At 47.8% G+C, this 25821-nt stretch overlaps 1 pseudogene; it reads left to right on the top strand.

The window, feature by feature from the left end:
• Window positions 1-2380: 2380 nt before the first annotated feature.
• Window positions 2381-23891, top strand: LOC115325861 (annotated as a pseudogene).
• Window positions 23892-25821: the final 1930 nt, after the last annotated feature.

The following is a 25821-nucleotide window of genomic DNA, read 5'->3' as shown; positions in this document are numbered from 1 at the left end:
GCCCACAGGAAGTCAGCCTTTTGGAGCATTAGGCTGGATGGCATCTTGCTGGAAGACACATTCTTGTTTGCCATCATTCGACAAAAATTTTTCTAAAAACCTGTGGTTACTATGTTATCTTCAAGAGCATGTGGACAGTTTTACGAAAGTGCAGCATTGCAGGAAAAAGGCAGAACTCGTCAAATGCAAGTCTCATGACATGATCAGAGGACATGCCTTGGCACGCCGAAATTCTGCGTCCTTGCCTTCGCACGTTTGGACACTGATAAAAAGTAGACGTCGTGTGAATGTGTTAACCATTCGGGAAGGTTTTGAAGGTGTGTCGCAATTTACATGTCTTTGCCGCATACATATCACTCGCAGATCTCTGGATAGTCCAGCAGTTCTGTTTGGTTGCACTATGAGTGGTTGCTATCATGCGCTATCGGCAGTGTTTAAAATGTACTCGTATGGATCCGAATTACTCATGTCACCTGAAAACAGAGCAGCACAGTTATGTGTGGATTACAAATCACATTGACGCTTTTGAGCTATGCAACCAGGGGTGTCGGAAGTGGGAGATGGGGGAATCGAGAAAGATAAATTTCTATTCCCTTCCACAGATTTGGTTGCTAGAAATGTCCCGAAGGCAAAGAACGATCTCCGCCGCCGCTGTGTTCTGTCGGCACAAAATCAAACTAATTGCTGGCCCACGAGTGCTGCAAGTTACAAATACAGTCTTCAGAGTAAAGTAAAACGCTGCTTCAGAGGCACATAAATCTTCATACATGACACACCTTCAGCATCATCTACACGATTTCAATGCTTGTTCGGTATGCCCAAGTGTGCAAGGGTGGAGATGCAGCACTTCAGCATTCCAAGGCATGTTCTTTGATCCCGCAGCACGACATGCACTCAATGAGTTGTGACTTTTTTATGCCGTGCTCTGCTTTCATAAAGATTTCTATGTGTTCTCAAAGGCACCTATAACCAAGTACACAAGGGTAAAAAAAAAAAAAATTCATCGAATGATTGCTATTAAGCCGAAAACGTGTCTTCTAGCACACTGCCGCCAAGCCTCTTAAAGGGATACCACAACGAAATTTCGGCGCTTATTTCTTGGTCTATTCGTGTTCAAGGGAGCAGTATCACATCAGACGCACCAATCTCTTGTTGAAAAAGACACGAAAGGGATTTGAAAAAGATTGTTAAACGATTAGCAAAGAGCACCCGGTGGCTGCTGCTAACACCTCCCCGAGAATATATTTTGTGTGTCCCAAAATGCCGCTATTGTTCCTCTACAAGATTATAGAAGATTAACCCGTCACTCAAAATTCGTATAAAAGCAGCCGCCTCGGTGGCTGGAACGTCTAGGACATCTTCTCGATGTCAGCCTTGACGCAGCTTTGCTCGTCTCGAGACAAACTACGTAACGATTGCGGCGGAGGCCATGTGCTCTCCGCTGACTGCTCTCCGAGCACTTGCCAGAGTGGGCCGTTTATAACGAAAAACACAGCCATCAGGCTCAAAATACAGACGTTTTATTGTCATTTACGGATATTGTGGATCATATTCAGCCTATCTGTGAACACGACGGGTATATTTCAAATTTCGTTGAAGTATCCCTTTAAAACACTTTGACTGGTCAACATCCCGTTGGGACATGATGGCCGTCTCGTGGCCGCATTCGCGGAGTGGAGACGCGTGATCTAACAATTGTCGTAGAGATCAGTAAGTTAATGCATTTTTTTTTAATATCAAACAGCAAACTTGTTTTAATCATAAGTTACAACAAAAATATGAAACTCTTCTCTTTTTTTGGGTCAGTATGCACACCTTTTCGTGTGAATTTAGGAAAAAAAACAAAAACATTTGGGACGTTTCATTTAACAGGCATAGGTAAGAAAAGAAATCTGATTTTGCTCTCATTTTTTTCCCCTAATAAAATGATCTGATTGCCGGCCCTCAGGAACTCTTTCTCATTCTTAGTCGCTTTGTTAAACCAAGGTACATAATGTACCGTAAAATCCCGAGAGATGCCCCACCCCAGAAAGATAGCCTACCCCTATTTTTGGCTTGATTTGCTATATTTTTTTAAACTCTGAAAGCTAGCCCACTCCTAGTAATGTGTTGGGAACAATGATGGCCTCGGCGTAAATGTGGGTAGTTCGCTATGGTGGGATATAAGCGAACATTGCTGACTGGGAAGTACAGTCATCTTTGCTTTGTTGCCGCTCGCCTCCATAATAAGCTTGGAAGGGACACGACCTGAAGATAGGAATTTGTTTTTTACTTTTCTTGATCGTACACTGAAAGTTAGCCCACTCCATATTCTCAGCCGATTTGCTCTTGATGTTAGGTGGGCTCTCTCTCAGGATTTTACGGTAGTATTTAAAAATAAATGGTGCGGCACACCACGAACTCGGTGTGCCACTTACACGGGCTCGCATTTGAGCCCGTGCATTGCAAGTGCTTGCCCGTGATCATAGATCAGTCGTGCTCAAACCTCCGACGGAGTCGGACGTCTTTCATTATTGGCGGGTCTGCTGGGCCGCAGGCACCGTCCATCTTCAGTCACACGCGAGTGAGCCCTCATCAACTTATTCCGTGTCCTTTTAGGCCCATCCTCCCTTTCTCAGCAGCACGGCCCTAATCTTGAATTACTACCCATTGCTAATCAGCTGTGGCTTTGCCTTGCAGTAACGAAAATGTTATATTCATTACAGAAAGGAAAACCGCCCTTTTTCTGTGGTTGAGTTTCTCGGGGATGACAGCGTGGCCGCTGTTCCAACGGCCTGGCTCAATGATGACAAGACAATGTGTTCCTTGCCAGGAAACGTGCCACCGGCATCAGTCATAAAACTGGCCCAATCTCAGGCCCCACGTGGGAATGAAGAGGAGTGGCCCCTCCACCCTGTGCGGGTATTCTCCTATTGCAGTAAGTGGTGTTTGTATGATTTCCTCGTGGCTTCAAGTTGAGAAATCTTTGCACATACCTAGGGGAATTAGTCATTGATATGATCATGTAGTATATCTAAAGGTAAACAATGTTTAGATTTGGACTGAGAGTGTAGTTTGCATATACAGGGATGCCTCGTTAATATGGACACCTCCGTTCCTTCCTAAGATTGTCCATAATGTAAGCTGGCCACATTATTAAGACAAAGGTTTATGTAGTATTTACCCAATTCAATCCCGAAAACTTTGTCTATATATATACATAAATTCAGCTCTGTTATGTCATGGTGCGGTGGTGGCGCGTCAGGCACGCTTCCGGTCTGGGGCTGTGGGTGGAAGTCACCATGCGGGGCGTGCATGCCTGCTTTGTTTTAGAAGAAACCAGGCAAAAACTTGCCTTCTCGTCAAAATGCAGCAACTGAGGCTGTACCAAAACAGTTGCGAAAGGTTTGAAGATGAGTATTCATGAGAATTCTGCCTGCTTGGTTCATCCAAAAACATGGACAGGGCTAGTGAAAAGGAAAACCAGATGGCGTTGGATCACGATTGCTTGTACAGAAAGCACTTTGAGTTGAATTCGCGGATACTCATGGCCATCAAATTCATTTGTTTTGTTCCAACATGAATGTGAAAAAACGGCCAAGTTGTTTGGACCACCCGCGGACTATGTTTAGTGTGTCTTCAAGTTCGGACGGCTACCTGATTGTTCAAACCGTAGTCTGCTCTTCCAAACGTTCCTGCTCGTTCAAATGACAGCGGCCCGTAGCGAAAACATTGACCTGGTAATTGCAATATGGAGTAAGCGCAGGCCTTCAAAAGACCTTTAAAGCAGGCTCAGTGTAAACAGTAGATACAAGATGTTGATAATTGTTACTAGTTGCCATCACCGACTTGTTATGTCTCATTCACTTGGACTGATTCTGCTTGCAATTTTTCGTATCAATGTCGACCATCTCCGCTACAGTTCATGCTTTTGCAGCTGGAGCGACGTAATGACTGAAAATAGCAAGCAGAATCTCATCCTGCGAATCAGGCTTTAGCGTCCATTCTGCGGCGTCTACGCGGAATGAATCGCCACATGCAGTGAAACAAGCCTAGTTAATTTTGCTTAGGCTGCTAAAGTAGTCCGACTTTTCCAGGAGGACATAGAAGCAAAAATTGCAATGTAGAAAAGAGCACGGGGACACACATCGACGCCGAAAACGTAGCATTCCAATGGTTTGTTGACGGACGACGGCAAGCTTGTATTGATCATATGACTGCTTTGAGTTGAAGCCAGAAGGGAACACCCACTTGTGCTTTTTATTCCCGACGTGGGTGGAAGCGGCCGAATGGCCTGACGTGGCTTTTATTCCGGACGTGGCTGGTGCTTGCGCACCAGCCTGGCTGGTGTGCGAGCACCAGCCACATCCGGCAGTAGGATCGGCTGACGACGATTCCTGCGGAAGACTACGTCCCTGGTCTTACTGCCGGACGTAGACTGCAATCCTCGTCCAGCACCAGAGCCTTCACAGCCCGACAAACCCGCAGACATGATCAAAGATGACGTCTCAGACAGGTCAGACAACCAGAGAGCCATTCGGGAGTGACCAAGAATCCCCCATTTATTGGTGCAACCATAAATATAGACAGATGAAACAGATCATATGACTTGTGATAACAGAAAGGAAACAGTAGCTCGGCGCATTATCACGATGACATGACAGATGCAGCACTTGATCTGTTTCAGTGCTCGATCTCACTGTGATGACTTTGAAATGCTAGTGCAGGTGCTTTGATTATTTGAGATGGTGTTGAGCTAGCCCATCGAACCTGGCAGCAGCATCAGAAACTTGACTGGTAATGAAATGCGAGCTCTCTGGGAGTATAATTGCAATTGAAATGTCATAGTCAAAAATATATATCATGTGGCGATAGAGCAGCACTTTTACGTGCACGTTTTCCCTCACAGTTGCCATAGCACTGTCAGCAGCCAGTGTAGGAAACGAGCGTGAGCCTGGAGTATCTCTGTTCTTCAAAAAGCCGTAATCTTGCACTGCACACGCACGAAAGGGAGCGTAGCACTTGCTAGGTTGCCATGTTTGTATTGAGTGACACAGGTTTGCATGTTTCCCCTTATAGGTCTTATGAAAACCCGTTAACACACAGATGCATTTGACTAGGACCGACTGAGACAAGACTGATTTTTTAAGCCTCTTGCAAAGGCCTATTACCGGCAGTCCAGCAATGGCAGCCGGTCGTAGGCAGTCGCAAGAGGCAAAAAAAACTGGTCGTGTCTCAGTCGTTTGTAGTCAAATGCAAGTGCGTGAATGGGGCTATACATACAATGGACAGATTTGAAGCTCGCAAGCAGCAGCTAAAGTTGCTTTGGCTGCTCCTAGTGCATGCCATTTCAAAGTTGCACTCGCTCTACAAATGAAAGTGTCACCTTATGCGGCGAAAAACTGAGCGAGAGGAGAAGACGAGGTTGGATGGGGATGTCAAAACGCTGAACTCTGGTTGGAATGATTGATGGGCAGGCCTAAAGCTAGCTATCTTTGTCTCAACTGCACTCGTCGAACACATCAGAATGGGAATGCCAGCGTCCAGCGTTGGGCTTTCAAATTCAAACACGTTTGATGAGTGCAGTGGAGATAAAAACAGCTAGCTTTATTTCTACCACTAATCATTCCAACTAGAGTTCAGTGTTCCGACGTCCCTTTGAGTTCTCGTCATATTCTCTCAGTCAGTTTCTCAACGCATAAACCCAAATACACTACTAAGTGCTTCAGTCATGGGTGTTTATTCTCTCGGTGGCATTGCTGCTTTTAGAGCCATAGTTAATTTTGCTCTGTATAGATGTTTGCGGAATCGCGACAACTGATTATGCAGCTGCAGGTGTTTTGCATTTCTTCGGACCATGACTGCATATGGGGCTTTTAGCATTAAATTTCAGAATGATGCAAGCAACAGTGCGCTTCTCATGCTAGCAGCAGACACCACACTGTGCTGTACATAAAAAAAAGTATTTGAAGCCTTTACAAATGCTGACCTTGAAAGAGTGCTGCTATCAGGCATTGCCCCCAAATGCCGGTTTCCCGGCAGAACACTACAATAATATATCCTTTTGGTATTGTAAGCTGTGAAAGGAACCATATCTAGAAAATTGTAAATTGGTTTTAGTGATTTTTGCTCTGTTATGGGTTGGCATTTCAGTATTGTAAACCAGGTTTTGCACGAGGTGGTTCTGTATCAATTTGCTTACTCTTAAAGAAACATACAAGAAGGCCAAAAGGAAGGCCACCGAGGGGCTCGACAACTCGTGCTTGGAAAGCACGGATGTTGGGGAGCCCGATGATGGAGGTATGTTGATCATAGCAATTTAACATTTTCAGCAGAAGAAATGGTCGTCCTTGTTTAACCTAATTTTATTCTGATAATATGTCTGTTCTAGCCACTGGGAAAGACAACACGGCCGACGCTCCTGTGCATCTCTCAGTGCCCATTTCACGTGAGTCAGCCTACAGTAAAGAAAAATATATTTCATCTTTTTTTACTTTGCGAGAGACACTGACAATGTATTTACACTTGACATTGATTTTGCAGCTACTCGCCTGGGAGGTGCCTGTGCACGGGGTAAGTAAAGTGTTCTTGCTTTATTTCCACATGTTTTACACATGAGAATCTACACGTTATTCATGAAGGTTCAAACCTATCTAGAACTGTAAAAAGTGATTCCTTCATTTGACTTTAGAAAACAGCTCATTTGAATTGGGATTTTAAGATTTTGTTATTTGAAAGATGCTCGTGGATACAAAATTCCTCTTTGATGTGAATATAAGGAAACCATAATTTATAAAATTAAAGAGAGTTTCTTTTACAATCACAGCCTAAACCTTTCTGATGTTCCATTTTGAGAGTATGGCAGTTGCTTTAGCAAGAAAAAAAAGGGGGGGGGTTCATGCCTTTTGCATTGCATTGCATTCTAAACGAGTAGATAAAAGTTGTCTAAGATTTTAGAAAGAAAAGGGGCACTCTGGCTAAGCCATAATTGCCCATGTGGAAAGTAAATTGTGATACTTTTCTCCAGCCCCTCGCAAGCGCAGGGCCCCAGACCCTCCGTCCAGTAAGGGCTGGTCCAAGGAAAGTCGGGCTCCCACATCTCGTAAGTTTCAGTCGGCTCTTTCCAACGATTCACAGATAATCAGACTGACATAGGAAAGTTGTATATTTAATCCGCTTGTTTGTATGTCTAGAGATATCATATACAAGGTTATCAGCTATTTCTTAGATGTGCAACAAACTGTGGCCAGCATTAATCTGTTTCGCTCACTGATCTCTATGATAATTGCTGGATTGCGCTTCCCCGCTATTCGAATGCAGCCACCGGTTGGCCATCGTGCCACAGGTGATCAACCTTTTGGAGCGCAGCGAGGCTGGGCGGTAGCGTGCTGAAGATATGTTTCTGCTCGTTCGTTATCATATGCCGGAGAATTTTTTTAAAACCTGGTGTAACCGGTGACAATTACCTTTGAGAACACGTGGAAAGTTTTACGAAAGCACAGCACCGCAGGAAAAAGGCACAACTCGTCAAGTGCAAGTCTTGTCGGTGTCGCAACGTGATCAAAGCTTCCTTGGCACGCCGAAGTGCTGCATCTCTGTGCCTTCGCATCCTTGAAAACCGGTCAAGCTAACAGCTTGGTGCTACTCAAAGATCAGACTGCACCACCAGGCAAGCGGTTTATAGAGCACAGTGCGGGCCTAAGCATAAGATCCAGTAACATTCATACTGCAATTTTCATGGGTCAGTAAAAAGTCTAATCCGGAACATTTTTTTATGTGCTTCATTATATAACAAGCATGAAGTGTTGCATTCATTGGAACTGCTGAATGCCTCAAATAGCACACTTTACTTTGTTTAATAAAATAATTGCTTATATACTTACTGCAAACTGCTCTATCGTAACCTCATGCGATTACTCATGAATTCCACCGCCTCGGTAAGTGCCCACAAGAAAGCCTCCCTTCAACCACCGCCGCCCCCCCTCGTCCGTCGCCACTGCATCAGACTTATCTGGCTGCAATTTACAAATGCCGTCGAGACCGGTTATAACGAAGTCAGCGGGAATCGAAAATCACTTCGCTATATCCGCTATTTCGTTATAACTGACTTCGGTTAACGAAGTGTGAAAGGGAATGGGAAATTGAGATTGCTTTGATGTAGCCGCTATTTCATTATAACCGGTCTCGACACTACAGTCATCACAGTAAAGTAAAACGCTGCTCCAGAGGCACGTAGATTTTCACGCACATTGCACATGCAAAACACATCAACACGGCGTCGATTCTTGATCGCTATCCACGTGTGCAAAGGCACAGAGATGCAGCAGTTCGGCATACCAAGGAAATTTCAATCATGCCGCTAGACCGGCTAGACTTGCTTTCAAGGAGTTGTGCTTTCCTCCTGTGGTGCTGGGCTTTTGTAGAAATTTGCTCATGTTCTCGAAGGCCAACGAAGGTCACCATTTACGCCAGGTTTTAAACAACTTCTACGACAAATGACAGTAAGTAAGCAGAAAACGTGTCTTCAGCACGCTGCCGCCCACCCTAGCTGCGCTCTAAAAGGTAGATTTTTTGTGGCAAGGTGACTGTGCGGTGGCCACATTTGTGCTACAGCAACCAAGCGGGGATGCGCGATCCAGCAAATTGTCAGAGATCAGTGGCTTCACTCTTGAGCTGCTATACCTCTTTCATTCTGCATGTAAGGTTCTTGTAACAATTGTAACTGTTGGAATTAATGATTTGCTGAGCATAAATGAGACAGCTGAGATGTTTCCCCTTGTCCACCGTCTGATACAGCCAGTGTTATTAGTTTAAAGGGATGGTGAACCGAAATTTGGATTTCAGAAAAAACAATGCAGGAAATGTAGGCGGGACGCTACAATCCCTACACCACTACTCGTAAGGCGATATCTCGAATGGATGGCCGTATTTTTGGAAAAAGAGGTCGAGATTGAACTAGGCCGACGAGGCGCGTGACATCACTATACTGAGTTTCCTCCTCTCTCCGCTTCGCTCCCTCAAGGCTGTGAGGCAGAGAAGACTCGAGGCCGTTCCCTCTCCTTCTTGGAGAAACATGACGACATCATCTCCGTCAAATGCGCCTCCTTTTCTTGAAAAATTTGGTCATCCGTTCAAGATATCGCTGTATGAGTGGTGTTTTGGTGTTTGTAGCATCCCATTGCACACTTTTACCGCGTGTTTTGTGGAATCAAAATTTCGGTTCAGCATCCCTTTAAAGGGGTACTGCAGCAAAATGCCTAGAGTCTATTTTATGGTTTAAATACCAATTATAATGCAATTAAATGCAAAGGTGCAAACGAGCTGGACAAGAATGACGAAAATAATCCCTGGAGAAGGGGAACAAGGGGGACAAAGGACAAACATAAATCTCCAAACACAGCTAGGTGACTGGTGAGCGACCGAAATTTTTCCCTGGAGAAGGGGAACAAGGGGGACAAAGGACAAACATAAATCTCCAAACACAGCTAGGTGACTGGTGAGCGACCGAAATTTTTCGGTCGCTCACCAGTCACCTAGCTGTGTTTGGAGATTTATGTTTGTCCTTTGTCCCCCTTGTTCCCCTTCTCCAGGGATTATTTTCGTCTTTAAATACCAAGCACATTTTGGCCACACTACAAAGATGCCAATTTTTTGTTTCAATTGACACCAAAACACTTTTTAAAAAGAAAAAAAAAATTTATTACCAGATTACAGTTGGTGGATGCTTCCGAATGTTAAGTAAAACTTCACATAAAAGCAGTGCCACTCCCTAGAGGTATTGTGCTAAGCTCTGAGCGTGCATAGACTGTTAAACTTGGCGGAACTGAACTTCCCTTCTCTCCCTTGGCGGAACCGAACTTTTCTTCTTTCCCGTGCCTATTCAACTTCTGCAGGAAGCGGGCCTCTTGAAGCGCCAGATTGTAACATGTTGACACTACCAAGTGGCACAGTTCACAGCCACACCAGCCTCCTTGTAGCCTTGCCCGCGAAGTTAAACTTTACATTACGAGCGCGCTGTAGGTGCTGGATCTCTCAAGAAGCATAGTGCTCTCCGACGGCTGCTCTCGATGGAATTGGCTGTTCAGAGTGCTCGCTGGAATTGGCTGTTTGGAATGAAAAATATAACCATCTGTTAAAAATACTAGTGTGTGATTGTCACTAGCTGACTTCAGTGACTACATTTAACTTCTTTCTTAACGTGAGAAGTATATTTTAATTTTCATTTCAGCATCCTTTAAAAAAAGGCTGTCTATACCGGCATTTGTGATGACACGTTTCACATACACATTTTTTTGGCAGACTGCAGAAAATTTGCTGTCGCCTCCAGTCTGCTGCCTCCGGTTATTCATAAAATTTTTTGCTTGCCTCGAAAACCATTTATAAAAGAAGTCACCAGGCTTAAGCTTTGGACACCTTATGCTCATTTTGGAAGTGGAGCTGACAAACATACTTTGCCTCCCAAAAAGATGTGCATTTGAAGCGTATCTGTCAGATTTCTTGACATTGACTGCACTTGAGATGTTGGGCAGAGAGGGACACTGGCTGTGCCAAAATGGCTGATATGTAGTTGCTGAAAAGTGTGAATGACTTGAGTGACAAGTTGAAAGACCTTAATCTGAGACTAAAACATACTTTACCATAGCCCTGGCAGAGCGGCAAGCCCCCAGAAGGCGGAATTTGGAGGCAGCTGAGGTGGTTGAGGCTACCATATCCCGTAAGCATAGCAGATGTTTCATTACGATCACTGCTTAATATTGACCTGACCAAGTTTAGAAGACTGGCAAAATCACATCTGTACATTTCATTTTTCCAATGCCCTTAGTATGACATTAAATGCCCATACTCTGGATATAGTTCGACCACCAAAACAAAACCTGCTTATCACTCGTAATGCTCTGTTTTACATTTCAAGAATGAGATGTTAGATTACCTGTTAAGAACAACATGTTTGACATCTTTGCATGAACCGGTCATTGCTGATCTCACTTCAACATGAATTGCAAGTCCCCTTACTTTAGAAATAGGCCTTGGCTGCATGAATTCTTGTGCAGCAGAAGCACCTTTGAAACCTATCTGTTCATACCTCTAGCTTTGCATGAGACCAGTTCTGCCTTTTGAACATTGATGCCTGTCATGATGGCAGTTGCACTGTGGCACCGACAGGTGGCAGCAGCGGGGGTCTTGTAAATAAACGTGTTGAGGCCCAAGTCAGGCACTCGGTGCTTACATCCGAAACAGGAGTGTTCGACATGCCTCGACGTGGCCTTGCCATAAGTCTGCAGTTATGGCAATACTCTGTATACAAATGATCATACTCCGAAATCACAAATTGAAGACCTCTCATGCTCCTAAGCAAAAAATAAACAAAATCGTTATGAAAGTGCAAGTATTGCCAACCTGAGCAAAGTGTACATGAAAGCATCCTAGTTGCGACATGTCATTTCATCAACTCTGAGATAAAATAGTTTTCCATATGTCCAACGGTTGCGACCTCTTTATCAGTGGCATTTGTAGCAGTCAATATTGATGTCAGTATCTTAAGAAACCCCAACGTCCGTCGGTATCAGTGCCTTGAGGGACCCCAAAGCAGACTTTGTACAGATGATGCCAGCAATCGCTTACATCAGTGAAAAATGCCGGTGACTGTGCAAGTAAGCACACACATTGGGCAGCAGGTGGCACCATTTAGCCGGCAGTAGTGGCGGCGGAGAAAGACCTGCGGCCTTAACCCCTCCGCCACTCTGGGCTAGGTGGGGCAACCTGGTGCCCTTAGCTTGGGTTGATTTGCATGTTCAAGCTAGCTGTTTTATTTTTATTATTACAGCTGATAACAAATATTATTCAAACATCTAAAAAAAAAACTAGTACCTGATTAAGAAAAGTGACTAATGTTTAGCTTGTTTTAAGAAGCCTACCTATTGCATTGAAATCTTGTGGAGTGATGAGGCTGTTTTCTATGCTCTATTTCACCTTAGACAAGACAGTAGAAGATGCTATAAACCATAATCACCAGTCCAGTGCCACAAACGCATCACGAGGCTGTGCACCTTCAGTGACGCTGTGCCGCTTCCGAAGGTCTTGTGACGAGAGGTGAACTTAGCATTTTGCCACCCTAGGCCTTTAACAGTGCTGCCCTCAAACCTCACCTCCCCCCCAAACCCTGCTTTCCATGGTCACTGGCCAAGGGGAGTGGTTGGGGGTGGGGGGGGAGGGAGTAGCTAAATTTGGGGATATCATTTTCAAATATAGCTATACTTTGTTTTCACAAGGAACTTTTGCACATTACTCATATGCTGCAAGTAGTAGTTCTCATAAGATTTCGTTGTCAGAGGAGGCAGCAATGCTTTTGGAATTTGAAATGTGTACGGCTCCATAAGATAATATATATTTGATATAAAATGTGCCTGCATGTATCTTAATTCTCTACATAAAGGGGGAAATTCGTAATGATCCGCTAGGAGCCAGACTTTTTTTTGTTGTGGTTCTTGAGGTGATAACAGGTACAGATTTGGAGCTGGAAATTCTAAAGTAGCTAAATTTGAAGCTACAATAACGTCTATGATTTGTAGGTTTCTGGTCTCTCGAAAGGTGGAACAAAGTTATTGCTTGGACGTAAACAATATGTGCGACGAAAGAGCCACTGGCAGGATGGCCTACATTTGCTGCCATCAATTGCATAAGGCTTGGAAATATTTTTTCCAGCTATAATTTTTTTTATTATTGTTTTTTATTTTTAGTCTTAGATGAAATGTTGTTTTCAGCACGTTTCCTTCGTAGATCTTTGACCACAAGAATTTTCTTTGCCTCTATTTTAGCCTTCCAGTCGGAGCTTCTGAAGGTGCTCCTGGATGTGCGGCACGAGGTGCACCTTCTCCGCCAGGACACGGCGCAGGTCCTGGCAAACCAGGAACAGCTGGCGCATCGCTCAGCTTGAGCGTGCAAACTGCCCGCCTGATGCCCCAGTGCCGCCAGCTGTTTTTATTTTACCGCTGGCGACAATAGAAGATTTTGAGGCGGCAGAGAGGCGCCTCATCAACCCTGCCGATCAGGCTGTCCTGGTGAATATCAAACTTTTTTTCACTATATGTTAGTGCCTTGTGGCTCAACCGGTTTGAGAAATGGAGCGACGGCATATGTTCAACTGCTTTGCATCTAAATTTTACCAAAATGTTAGCTTAACCATTATCTCTATTTAGTCACAGACAGCCACTTATCAAGGCAGCATTACGATTGAAGATATGGCCTATAGAATATAGAATAATTAAGGGGCATATAGAATAATTAAGGGCAATCAGTGCTCGCTGGAAAGTATAAAATGAAGGGAAGAAGGCAACAAGAACATCGATTTGACCTTTGGTTGGTTGCATTATAGTTCCACTCTGGTTGCCTGTGGGGTCACTATGCAAATTTTGTAAATTGAAAGAAACATTTTTATAATCACCAGGACCCAAGTTGATGAGAACATTAAAGGGGTACGGGAACAAAATTTTAGCGACAATCTTTTTGCATAAATATGGGCTAGGGACAAACACCCCCTCGGAAATATCAATATCACGCTGTAAAACACAGGAGAACTAATTTTAAACCTAATTAAACGATTTCAAATTTACATCTGGTGGATGGTGTGAAAGTTCTCGTGACATCACCTGTGGCATAGGAGCAGCGCCGTTCTGCAGAAATACGGCGTGCCGGCAGAATTAGCCTAGGCCTGAATGCGTTTGTAAGGCCTTGGCGGAGAAAGCCAAAGCGTAGTCGCGTAGTTGGACACAGTAAGCTCGTTCTCGTTGCGGCTCTTTGCACGGCACGACGTGAGCACGCTTCTGGCACGGCCGAGTTGCGAGCTGCGAGCAGATGTTAAAAAAGATACGTCTGAACTACGAGTTCACACTCTGAGCGGACACGTGCGTTTGATTGAAGTGCTGGATTCGCTCTGTTAGACAGCGTTTCCGTAAGCGCTTCCGGACCAATCTTTTACGATTTCAACTTTTACGATTGCAGCTACAGAGTAAGACGGAACTATGTGATAGGCTGCTGTAAAAACTACATCCTCGGTGGACCAAACATACACCTTTCTTTCGCCAGCGATCATGCTCCCGCCCATGCCCATGCACAAAATGCGGGGTCAGGGGACGAGAGGCAGCCAGTAGATTGGTTCAGCGGGCACGTAGTTCCCGCCGCAGTCTTAGCTTAAGCATGACAGAGTCATAGGCATGCTCCTACTCGAGAAGGCTTCAGCGTAGACGCAACGAAGTCCGGGGCTCATAGAGGGGCATTTGGAGACGCTTTCACACACTCTGTGCTCGTGCACAACACTTCTGTAGACCGCAGTCACAAGAAGGGACGTGCTGGATCAAAGGCTGATGGGACATGCAAAACATATTGCAGCGTGCTAGCCAAGCTTTGACAGAAGCTTCTGACATGAATCCGGAGAATCCATGTTAACCGGTCAAAGTTTCTGCACCTTCTTTGACATGTGAAAGCGAAAATCGCATGACAATATGAATTAACAAATGCACGAAATACAACGATGCACCATCTTTCTTTTAACCATCCGAAACCGAAGAAAAAATTGTGCCCATTGCTAGACTAAACACTTTTCTAGTCAATAGCCCACCGAAAATCCGCAAGCAAAAAGGGGTCATTTTACTCCACGTGTCTGCGGACGATGCGTGGATTGCAGGAATCTGTGACATGACGGTTGCATGGTACACGGCCTGCGGATGAGAATCATGATTTGGTTCGTCATGCGAATCTGCCATTAGCGGTTATATTGGAATTATTAAGCATGGTTAATCTAACCAGAAGGCAGGGGGATTAAAACTTAATTGATGGGCAAACTTCTCTGTAAATTGGATATTTTTTGGGCTGCCATATACAGTAAACTCTGTGGGGGCCCGCTCTGCCACCCGCTCTGCCGCCGCCTGATTGCTACCAGACGCCGGCGGCCGAGAGCGGCTCAAGGGCGAGCCGTCGGCACCCTCGGTGGCCGATCGGAGCTGGTCATGGCCGGCTGGTGGCGGCGGCGGACATCCTCGGCCCCCCCCCCCCCCCTTCAAAGGAGCCCGACCCCCGAGGGCCTGGAAGGCGTGAATAGGGAGCCGGCAGGACACCCACGTCGGGATGAAGGCGCCCGTCGGCCTGGCGCCGGGAAAAGAGGGGTGCGAGAAAAAGACCGGCGGTGCTCGGAGGGTCGGTGGGGATGCGAGAGGGGTGAGACGGACGGCAGAGGGGACAGACATGGGAATACCGTGAGGTGCAACCGACGGAGAACTCATCAATGTGAGTGATTAAATGTTTATATCGAGAGTCGTGTTGTGTTACTCGGGGTGGGGGGAGCTGGACGGGGATAACCCCACATACTGGCCCCCTACCTCTGTCCGATCTGCCCCGTCTTGGTGGTGTGCCAGGAGGCCGACACCAGGGGCAAGCTCCACACGGAGAGGGATCAGCGGAAGAAAGACGCAGTGGCTGCGGCCGCTGCCACCGAGGGGAACATCGAGGCAGCCCTCAAGCTGCTACGGAGGGAGCGGCCAGAGCTCCTGACTCCGGCCCCAGTCTTGGTCCCCCCTGCCACGCCAATCCCGCGGGCACTGGAGCTCCTGCCGCTGAGGCAGTCCGAGCCAGTCCGGCCTGCCGAGTTCATCGGCCCCTCCCCGGCGAACTTATCTGCCGCCGGGCCCGGAGGGCCTATCACTCGGACCCCGCCGTCGCCGTCCTTGATGGACGTTGACCTGGACTCTTTCTTGGCAGCGTCGGCGTCTGAGAATTGAGGGGGGGGGGGGTGGTGTGGGGGCCCGCTCTGCCGCCGCCTGATTGCTACCAGACGTTGGCGGCCGAAAGCGGCTCAAGAGCGAGCCGTCGGCACCCTCGGTGGCCGATCGGAGCTGGTCATGGCCGGCTGGTGGCGGCGGCGGACGTCCTTGGCCCCCCCTTCAAAGGAGCCCGACCCCCGAGGGCCTGGACGGCGTGGATAGGGAGCCGGCAGGACACCCATGCCGGGATGAAGGCACCCGTCGGCCTGGCGCCGGGAAAAGAGGGGTGCGAGGGAAAGACCGGCGGTGCTCGGAGGGTCGGTGGGGACGCGAGGGGGTGGGTTTGGCAGAGGGGACGGACGTGGGAATACCGTGAGGTGCAACCGACGGAGAACTCATCAATGTGAGTGATTAAATGTTTATATCAAGAGTGGCGTTGTGTCACTCGGGGTGGGGGGAGCTGGACGGGGATAACCCCACAACTCTCACTTGAGCGAACTTCAAGGGACCCAAGGAAATAGTTCACTTAAAGGCCGACGAACAGACTCGAGATTCTGCAAGGCAGAAGATCCTCCTCACCATGGGGGAGGAAGAAACAGGCAATGGTAGACAGGGTAGAAAGGGGGAGAGGAGGAAGCGAGGAAAAAGTGGAAAGCGCGAACTGGTCGTTGGCCTTTGAGTCGAAGGGCAGCATCCAAGCAGCAGGGTATCAAAACTTCGTTATTCGCCGGATAGACCCCCCCCTTAGCTCAGTGTGGCAGACCCGTCCGGCACGTACCTGCTCTTGTTGGCCGCAACCACCATCCTTTGCGCGCCATGCCGCCCAAGACTGCTCCTCTCAGGGATGACGACGATCAGGCTTCAGACAGCGAGTCTGACATCCCAACCGTGGTGCGCGCCCTCGAGACGCACGCCCAGCGCATCGAGGACCTCGTGCATGAAGACCGCGTGGCGGCCAACCAAACTCTGGAGCGTTTGCTCCTTGAAGCCCACCGCCAACAGCAAGAGGCTCACCGAGAAATGGCGGACGCCGTCGCCAATGCAGTTGGCCGCGTCCTGTCACAAGGACTTCAGCACGCCGGAGCAGCCCAGGCCGTCCCCCCCCAGCCCACGCAGCCCCCCATCACCAGCTTCGGGGGCCTCAGACTCGGAACCGGTCCTGCGGACTCCCAGCCCCCCATCATCGTCCCCCCTCCCACCGACCCCTGGCCGCCGGTATCGCAGTCAGAGTTCAATCCGTCCGCAGCAACTCACGCCGCAGCAGTCACCGGACCTGGCCCGCAGCTTCAGCAGCAACAGCAGCAGCCCTTTGGGCTCCCGCCCCCCGACCCCGGGCGCTTCTATACGCCCGTTGACTTCACCAACCAGCCCTACAACATTCAAGTGGCAGGCCGCCAGCGAGTTTTCACCATCCACGACCCTCCCGCAAGAAGGGACATCGCCGAGGCGTTCCTACACGTCCAACAAGCGGCCAGACACTCGCCACACATTGGCAAGCGAGAAGTCACGGAGTTACAGTTGCTCGAAATGTTCGTCCAGGTATGGGACTGTAGGTGTACGGGGCTCCCCAACCGAGACAAACTCAAAATCTTTGACAGAGTGCGTCTACTGTACCATGTGGCCCAGTCCGGTTGGGGAGCCGCGTTGGACGGCTACGCCGACCCTAGCGCCTCCCTTCTCCTCGGCCCCCCCGTCCCCACGCGCCGGCCCCTCCAACCTCGAGCAGCCTCTCCGGAGAGGACCACCAGCCCCACCCGGAACAGACCAACTACGAGGAGCCAGCGACCCCCCCCCAAGTCTCCAAAGAAAACAAAGAAATAACCAAGACGCCGGACTCCCCGACGCCCCGGACCTAAGCGTCCCAACCCCGCCACAGGAACCGCCCTCCCGAGGCCTTCCCGAAGGAGACTACCCTGCGGCAACCCAGACACCCAGCGAAAGGACCACAAGGCCTTCCCTAGTGGACCTCCCCCCTTTGGCACCCTCCGTCTCCCCGATCGGCCTTCCCCTGGAAGATGTGACCGGTGCCATAGACTATGTGTCACCAGTGCCGATACCCCCTGGCGTTTCCATCCCCCCTGAGTGTTGGGAACTCCTAAGGCATTACGATGCGACAACCGGGGTACCTGCATCACTCGACCTCGTCCTCGGCGAGGCACAATCCGTACTTGCCATCGTTAATGGCACCCCGACGCTCGCACTTCTTCAAGATGTGATCTACCCAGAAGACATCCTTGCGCAAGCCATCAGGGAGGCCGGCATCGCCGGTCAACAGCAACTACCAGAACCCCCTGGCCTTCCCAGGGAACCTGGACTGCAAGGTACCTCCCAATCCTCGTTGTCGCCTACAGAACAGGAGCCTTCCTCCACCTCTTCGAGCGACACTGAGGACTCCCAAGAGGAGGACCACGACAGCCTTGAGGACGCGGCAATTCGTATATTGCGGTGGCTTCATGTACATGAGCCACTTCCCCTCCAAGACGATCCGGACGACGCCGCTGACGAGTCCGACAGCCGCAGACCGGCCTTCCTGGCTGCTGGCGCACCCCACCCCCCGGTTCGACCAAGTTTACCACCACCCCTTGTCAACTGGGAACAAGTAAGCACAACTTTCGGTTTCTCACCTCCATTTGACCCCGGAGCCTTGGTAATCAAGAGCAAGAAGACCTCCGTCTTTAATGCCCGGAACCCTCCACCAAGCCAACTCCCTGTACTCCGAGATGCCTTCGCATCCATGCTCAGTGTTGGAGTGATCGAAGAAACTGTCCGAGGGCCCTACCTCTCCCCCATCCAAGTTGTGCCTAAGACAAAAGAACTATCCCGGTTTATACTGGATTGCTCCCATTTAACCCCCCATTTGCCTTCCCCCCCTTTTTGCTTGCCACCCTTGCCTAAGGTGTTAACGCAGTGTCCTTTGCCCAAGAGGCCTTTTTTCACTAAGATTGATCTCAAGGATGCGTACTACCATTTTTTTCTGCATCCACGCACTAGGCCCTTGACTTGTTTTCGACTTGATGGGCAGTATTACCAGTTCCGCGTACTCCCCTTTGGCATTAGGATAGCCCCTTTTTTTATGCAGAGTTTGGCTACGGCTATCACCAGGGAAGCGAGGTCGCGTGGATTGTGGTGCTGGTCGCACATAGACAATTTTTTGTTTTCCCACGCCGACCCCGACTTTCCCCAAGCACAAACACGGAACTTTGTGACCGACCTCGTTCAGTGTGGATTCCGTATGAATCCTGAGGACTCACAACTCTTGCCCAGCCAAAGGATTAAGTTTCTGGGTTTCCTTCTCGACGGTGCTTCTGGCACCATTGGACACACACCGGCACGCTACAGAGACCTCTTGGACACCCTCCGAGTGCTCAAGACCCCCCTGACGATCCCGACCTACCAACGCCTCGCTGGATTGTGGAACTTTTATTTTTCAATTTATCAGGGACACTACCATGCACTCCGACCCCTCCACCAGGCTGCACTTACTGGGATTCCCCCCCCACAGCAGTGGGTGGATGTTTTTTCTTTCACTTTAGCTATGCTGCCCGCTGCGGTCCCTTTCGTGCCCCCAACGGTGCAGCACGCTGTTTTCTCTGATGCTAGCTTGTCTGGCCTAGGCATCTGTGCGCCTGGTGGCAACTTAGCCGTGATTTCCCCCACACCTCATGGCATTTATCGACGAGAATTGTATGCTGTTTTTCTTGCCCTGCTTTGTTCCCCCCCGCGGACTTTGGTCCATTGTGATAACGAGGCGATTGTGTACGCCCTAACCCGTGGCCATGGCCGCACCTTTTCTTTCATTGAAGCTCTTGCAGCTACTGTTCTTCTGACCAATAAAGGAAGCTGGTTGAGATGGCTCCCAACGACTGGGAACCCCGCCGACGTCCCCTCTCGGCTCAACCACACACATCTCCGTGGGTCGAGAGGGTTTCGTCGCCAGGGGGCCGGGCCTACTTAAGGCGCGGTCCTCTGGAGGGGGACTCAGTCGAAGGGCAGCATCCAAGCAGCAGGGTATCAAAAAAGTGTGCTAAACTGAATATATTAACTATAGTCAGTTGCAGGAGGGAAGCTCAGCAGGGGCCAATTACCTGATCTATTCTTTCAGTAGAAGTCTGGATAGATCTTCAGTATGATGATAATGCAATTATTGCAAAGGTGCAAGCGAGCTGGACAATAACAGTAGTAACTCTGGAGAAGAGGTATGGCGACAAAAGACAAACACAAATCTCCAAATGCAGCTAGGTGTGTTTGGAGATTAATGTTCGTCCTTTTTTTTCCTTGCTCCCCTTCTCCAGGGTTTATTTTCATTAGACCTTCTATATTCTCTTTTATATAATAGTGTAGCGAATACTGTCAACAGGATTAATGCAATTTCACATTACCCTTTCACTTACGTGATATGGATGCCTTACAGTAGCCAGTTTTCATCTTACTAATATTAAATTAACTATGATTCTTAAAGTACAATATTTTTTCTTTTATTCGTGTATAACGAGCAGCTCTCCGGCCTGGGTGGCACCACAATCATGGAGGCTGTGCGGCGCACCCTGGAGCGGCTCCTGCGGAAGCAGGTGCAGATGCACTTAAGCATCTGCGGCTGCAGGGGCAACAAGCGGCCGTTCAGAGGCACGCAGCTCTGCACCGTGGCCGTTGGTAAGGTGTTTTCATTCCACGCCTTCATTGCTAATTAAAAATGATGGCAACTTCTTTCAATTCGTCAGCTGCCGAGAATCTGAAAAATTACTGGATCAGTTTTAAGCAAAATTTGTGGCTTGTAAACGTGCGCGTAAAGTGGCCAGAGTATTTTCATATAATTCCTGAATAGGTGTTTAGTAAAGCAAGCACTTTCTTTATCATCATGGTTAGCCATATCCCTTGATTTTCTAATCAAGTCGAGGCTTTTCCCTTCTGGCTAGTGATCTTAGGTGGTGAGCTGATGTTTCAAGTAATGCACCATGTTAGTGGTATTGCTATGGAATCTGGATTATGAAAAACTTGGTCTTTCAGGGACTCTAAACAAATTGCACCATAAATGTGTGTTAGTTTGTACCGTAGCAAAATATTTCTCAACTTTTGTTTCTATACTGGTAAAAGCGACTGAGTTGAAAATTAATACTTAAATTTGAAAGAATAAAACAAAGAGGACAAACACAGGACAATTACGAAAGAATGTGGTTGTCCTGTGCTTGTCCTCCGCATTCTGTTCTTTCGATTTTAAGTATTGTTTGTATATACGGTAGAACCTCATTTATACATTCCCAGTTAAAAATTATTTCGGCTGTTACAGTCGGGAATGGGGGTCCTGTTGAACTCTCATGGGGTTATCTGTATTAATTCTGTTTCTCATGTTTGCCTTTTCAACTGTTACACCTCTTTTTCATTTTGCTTCTTCATCTCTTTGTCCAGCACGCATGCTCTCTTCCGTCGTTCACAGCGGCTTAAGTACCCTGGTCGCACTAATTTAATTTCACACGGAGCTCACAGTTCATAATCATGCACTGCTCATGGTACGCGTGCATGAAGCTTCATCGCTTTGCAGTGGCTGGTGAGAGCAGCGCCTGGGTTCTCTCAAACGGGGCATACATTTTGCTTATTCTTAGGTTAGTTAGCAGATTAATATCGGTGGTGAAATAACATTCAGCACTGCTGTCAATGCTTAAAGTTGGCTCTGAATTGTGTGTGTGAGCAGGAAAAAGTGGGGTCATGTGCAGTGATGTCACTATAGACCGACACGCAAAGCGGCTCTGTTTACCAACACGGCCAGAAGGCCGCGCATGTGCGGTAGCTATGTGGGCAAAAGCGTCCCGTCCCTCCGTGTTTTCGCCATTGCGTTGTGTGGCGTGCGCTCGTTGTTGACGTTGTAGGAACGCTTCTAGCTTTATTTGTGCGCCATATTTTCTGGCAACGTATGTCGTATGCTATGCCCGACTATTTGAGCTCGCTACCCGAGCCTGAACAGCGGCAGTATCGAAACAAACTGTGCGTGGACGGCGTTGCCTACGAGGATCCGTACGCCGTAAACAAGGGCTGCTAGACTTCCGACGTGAAGTTGCTGCCACCGAAGTCGACGGCTCACGTCGTCGTTTATTTAGTTTTTTCGCCAAGCCAGTTCACGGTGGACACGGAGCAGGCGTACAAGTCTCTCGAGGCCTACGATTACTTCGAGTCGGTTTCCGCACTGCCGACGGGATCAGCAGACTGTGGGTCTGCGGAAGTGTATTAATTAAAAAAATAAATACACACAGCGTCTTCAAGTCAAGGTATGCTACTTTTCCTACTCTCATGACCACAAGGCATGACAAGCAGTAACGCTTTGTCCGTTCTGCAGTCTTCGCGGTAACACGTTACAAGTAACGGCGTTACCAGGAACGCATTACTTTTTCAGTAACGTAATAACCTACTCGTTACTTTTCGACACAGTAACGGGTAACATAATTACGTTACTATTTCAAGTAACGTAGTTATGTTCCTCGTTACTACAATTACACTTCAAGTTTTTCCTAATTTTAGGCGTCAAGCCATTTTTTTTTGTTTTTTACTCGTCAGTGTTTAGGTGAAACCATAAAAAGAGATAAAGTAATTATGTTCTGTTTCTGTATGAACATAATGTTTCTTGATGTATGAGCTTATGCATACCTGTACCGTCAAAACCGTAAAACGTGTTAAATCATAATTTAAAAAGTAACGGAGAAGTAATGTGCGTTATTTTTTATCTGTAGCGGTAACGCGTTCCTTTTATTTTATGTAGGCAACGTAGCTCACTAACGCGTACCTTTGATTTGCAAGTAACGAGGAACGTATTTCGTTACTTTTTTTTTGGTAACGCCTACAACACTGCCGTTCTGTCGCCGATCCCCTTCTGCTGGGTAGCACGGGCGTAGCGAGCCTCCGACGAGCACTTGGTCGGTGCTTTGTGCGCGAACACCGTGGGAACAAAATCCGGGTGGTCTCGATCAGAGGACGGTTTCCCTGTACATAAGCAAGCCTCGGGACGAAGATTGAAATGGAAGCCGCACTTGCCTCCAAGAAAGTGCTTGCCGCACAAACGCGCGAGGCGACCATAATTTTCGATCTACGGATATTATCCACCTTCTATGCCTTTCAGAGTCTGCCGGGAACTTGTAGAAGCTCACTCCGCTACTTTTCTTGTACATTTCGGTGCAATTAAGGGCAACACAGCTTCGCGGCATGCTGAAATACTATGACGCCCATGCGAAACGTGCGCCCTTTTGCCCACACCCCTCGACTATGGCGCGATCGCAGCGCCGTGACGTCAAGCCCGCGTGTCGGTCTATAGGGTTGCGTGGCCCGCCATGACACCCCCCCCGAGCGCTGCACCTAAGGCGGTGCCCCCCCCACCTTTCCCACTTGTGAGTTCTGAATGCGAAAGCATGCAAGCCGCTCGTCTCGTGCACTCCCCACCCCTCCCCCACCCTTCCCTCTTGTGATACCACCGGTCATGCGCAAAGTCGGTGCTTTTCACCGAGTTGCTGCTGTGATGTATGTGTGAAGAGGCCTTTGTAGACCAACACAAGGCTTTGATGTCACGCCACCGCAGTGACGCTGTTGTCAAAATGGTACGTGCACAGACGCTTCACCTCACAGGAAGCTCGTTTCCGTGCATGCACAGTGCACACATTTAATGTGGCCAAATGCAGGCTTGTTTAAAACAGCGCATTGGTCTACCTTGTTTGGTTATGATTACAGATCAACTCCTACTGGTAAAGAACAGTTTCCAGCAAATGGTTAACCTGTTTAGAATAAATATTGTAATTCCTTCTCGGCAGCCCTAAACTCGACTTGGAATAAATTACTGCACGAGAGTTTCCCCGTTTCTATAGGCCCCTAATGCATTTTGTGACTTGCTTTGTGGCATGCATAACATTCGTTTCTGCTGATTTTTTGTTTTCTTTTTCTCCAGCTATGATCCGGAGCCGAGTGGAAAGCAACGTGGCGGACGTAGAGCGGGCCATTGGGGACTACTTGGCTGGGGCCCCTTATCGCAAGGGAGGCAGGGCTGAGAGGATGGCCAAGAAGATTCCGGACACGGCCATCCTCTCAGCCTAATTCGTCACTGTCCTGCCCAGCAGCCTGCCAGAGAGGGACTTTGACATCCACCCCGACGTTCACGTTGACACCCTGAGCAACAGCTCACAGACGTGACGGCAAGCATGGCAAAAGCAAAAATTGAAAATAAAGAAATAAAAAAAAAACATTGTCTGAGCCTTCTTTCTCGTGCATTCCATCCATAAACTTGTAGCAAAATTTAAATGGCAGATTTTAAATTGTTTTGTTCTGTTGCGATTTAGCAACTCATGAAGACATTGTGAAAAATCAAACTGAACTAGGTAATTGCAAATGGGTTTTGTCCACTATCATATACTTCTTGATACAAAGACTCATGTAATGCAAGCTTATCAAAGGGTACAAATTGGGCCTCCCACAATGCTTGCAAGGTTTGCTCACAGCTAAGTGAAATGGATCCTTGGCAATGGACCGTGTTTATTATAAGCTCGTTTGATTTACCTGCACCTTTTGCAATGGTGCAGAAAAGTGTAGGGCAGTACTTCTGGTGTGTGTATTGAGATACCACTGAAAGCACACCACCCTGCACTTTTATACACCGGTGCAGGTAAATCAACCGAGCTTTACTGTACAGCTGAGATTGGCTGACGATTGAACTGCCACCCTGGCCCGAGCTACATTTTCACCGTATTGCCAAGCTTGGCTGACTGCTGAAATGCCATCGTGGCCCAGGTTGTATTTACACCGTTTGGCCAAGCTTGGCTGACCGCTGAACTGCCACTCTGGCCCAGTCCGCATTTACACTGTTTTGCCAAGCTTGACTGACCACTGAACTGCCAGCATGGCCCAGGCAGCGTTCAGACCATTTTGCCAAGCTTGGCTGACCACTGAACTGCCAGCCTGGGCCTGGCTGTAGAGACGCCATAGAGCCAAGCTTGGCTAGACAGGGAACCCCCACTGAACTGCTAGGGTGGCTAGTCAGGCTGGGGCTAGCTTGCCCCTTGGAGCGAAATGGTGCTTGGGCCAGGGAAACTTTCCCCGGCTGCCCAAGCAGGCTCAAGCTTGAACCAGGGAATTGTGCTGCTTGGGTACACATTAAAAGCATGACGTGCACGAGTGATCAACATAATCTCGACTACCACACCTTTTGATGATGGTCCTCCATGATTAATTTTTGTAAATATACAAGGTTTACCAGCTAACGCGCACCAAGTTTTATACAAAAACGAATCCTGCCCTGCGTGAATTAAAACTGTATATACGTTCTTAGCAAGTGTTTTGCCAAATTGGCCTAATTTTTTCCCACAGCCTAATACAACACTTATTAAAATTAATTATACAGCTTTTTGAATACATTGCAGTTTGGATACAATGCAGTTTGTCAGCTAGTATCTTCAAGCAGATGGCCTCTGTATACCTTTTGTAAATTGATTTAGCCTTCCACAGTGGTAGCCTTCGAAACTGCAGTAGAAACATTGCCAGTAAGGCTACTTATTGAAACATTAATTAACAAATTTTAGTTAAGTATACTACAGAAAATGACGATTACCTGCTCATATGTCCGCCGAGCTCAAGAAACAGTGTTAGACCGCATGCATATGCGGTCTAACACTCTGCATATGGCAGTGAGCCCTGGTATACTGTATACTGTGCAGGTGCATAATGCATACGGCGGTGAGCCCTTTCTTTATATAAACCTGTTTCCATTAAAAAAAAATTTGGACTGTATATGGCCAGTACTAACTTTCTTTGCACAAAGTTGCGTCTACAAATGGTATTGCATTGTATATTTATAAAAAGGTCACAGTGGGACATGTCCCTCCGCCCCTGCTGCCTTCCCTCTTTCCCTCTAACAAGGTACTTAAAAAGAGGTCTTGTCGCTTTAGTGTTCTAATCGAAACCATCCCCGTTCGTCTTTCCCTTGGACTTCTTCCGCGTGTGAGAAAGGAAGAAGGAAAGGGATGCTATGGGGGGGCGACTCTGCTCAGCTCCGAGTTGAGTTAGGGCAGTTTTCGGAAACGAATGTCCCAACGTGCACTGAATCTTGGCGTAAGGTGGGATACCATGA

This window comes from Ixodes scapularis, unplaced genomic scaffold (genome assembly GCF_016920785.2).
Source record: "Ixodes scapularis isolate PalLabHiFi unplaced genomic scaffold, ASM1692078v2 PGA_scaffold1__304_contigs__length_218370807, whole genome shotgun sequence".
NCBI classification, from domain to species: domain Eukaryota; kingdom Metazoa; phylum Arthropoda; class Arachnida; order Ixodida; family Ixodidae; genus Ixodes; species Ixodes scapularis.
Note: the sequence above shows the minus strand (reverse complement) of the source record. Positions and strands in the feature narration are given on the sequence as shown.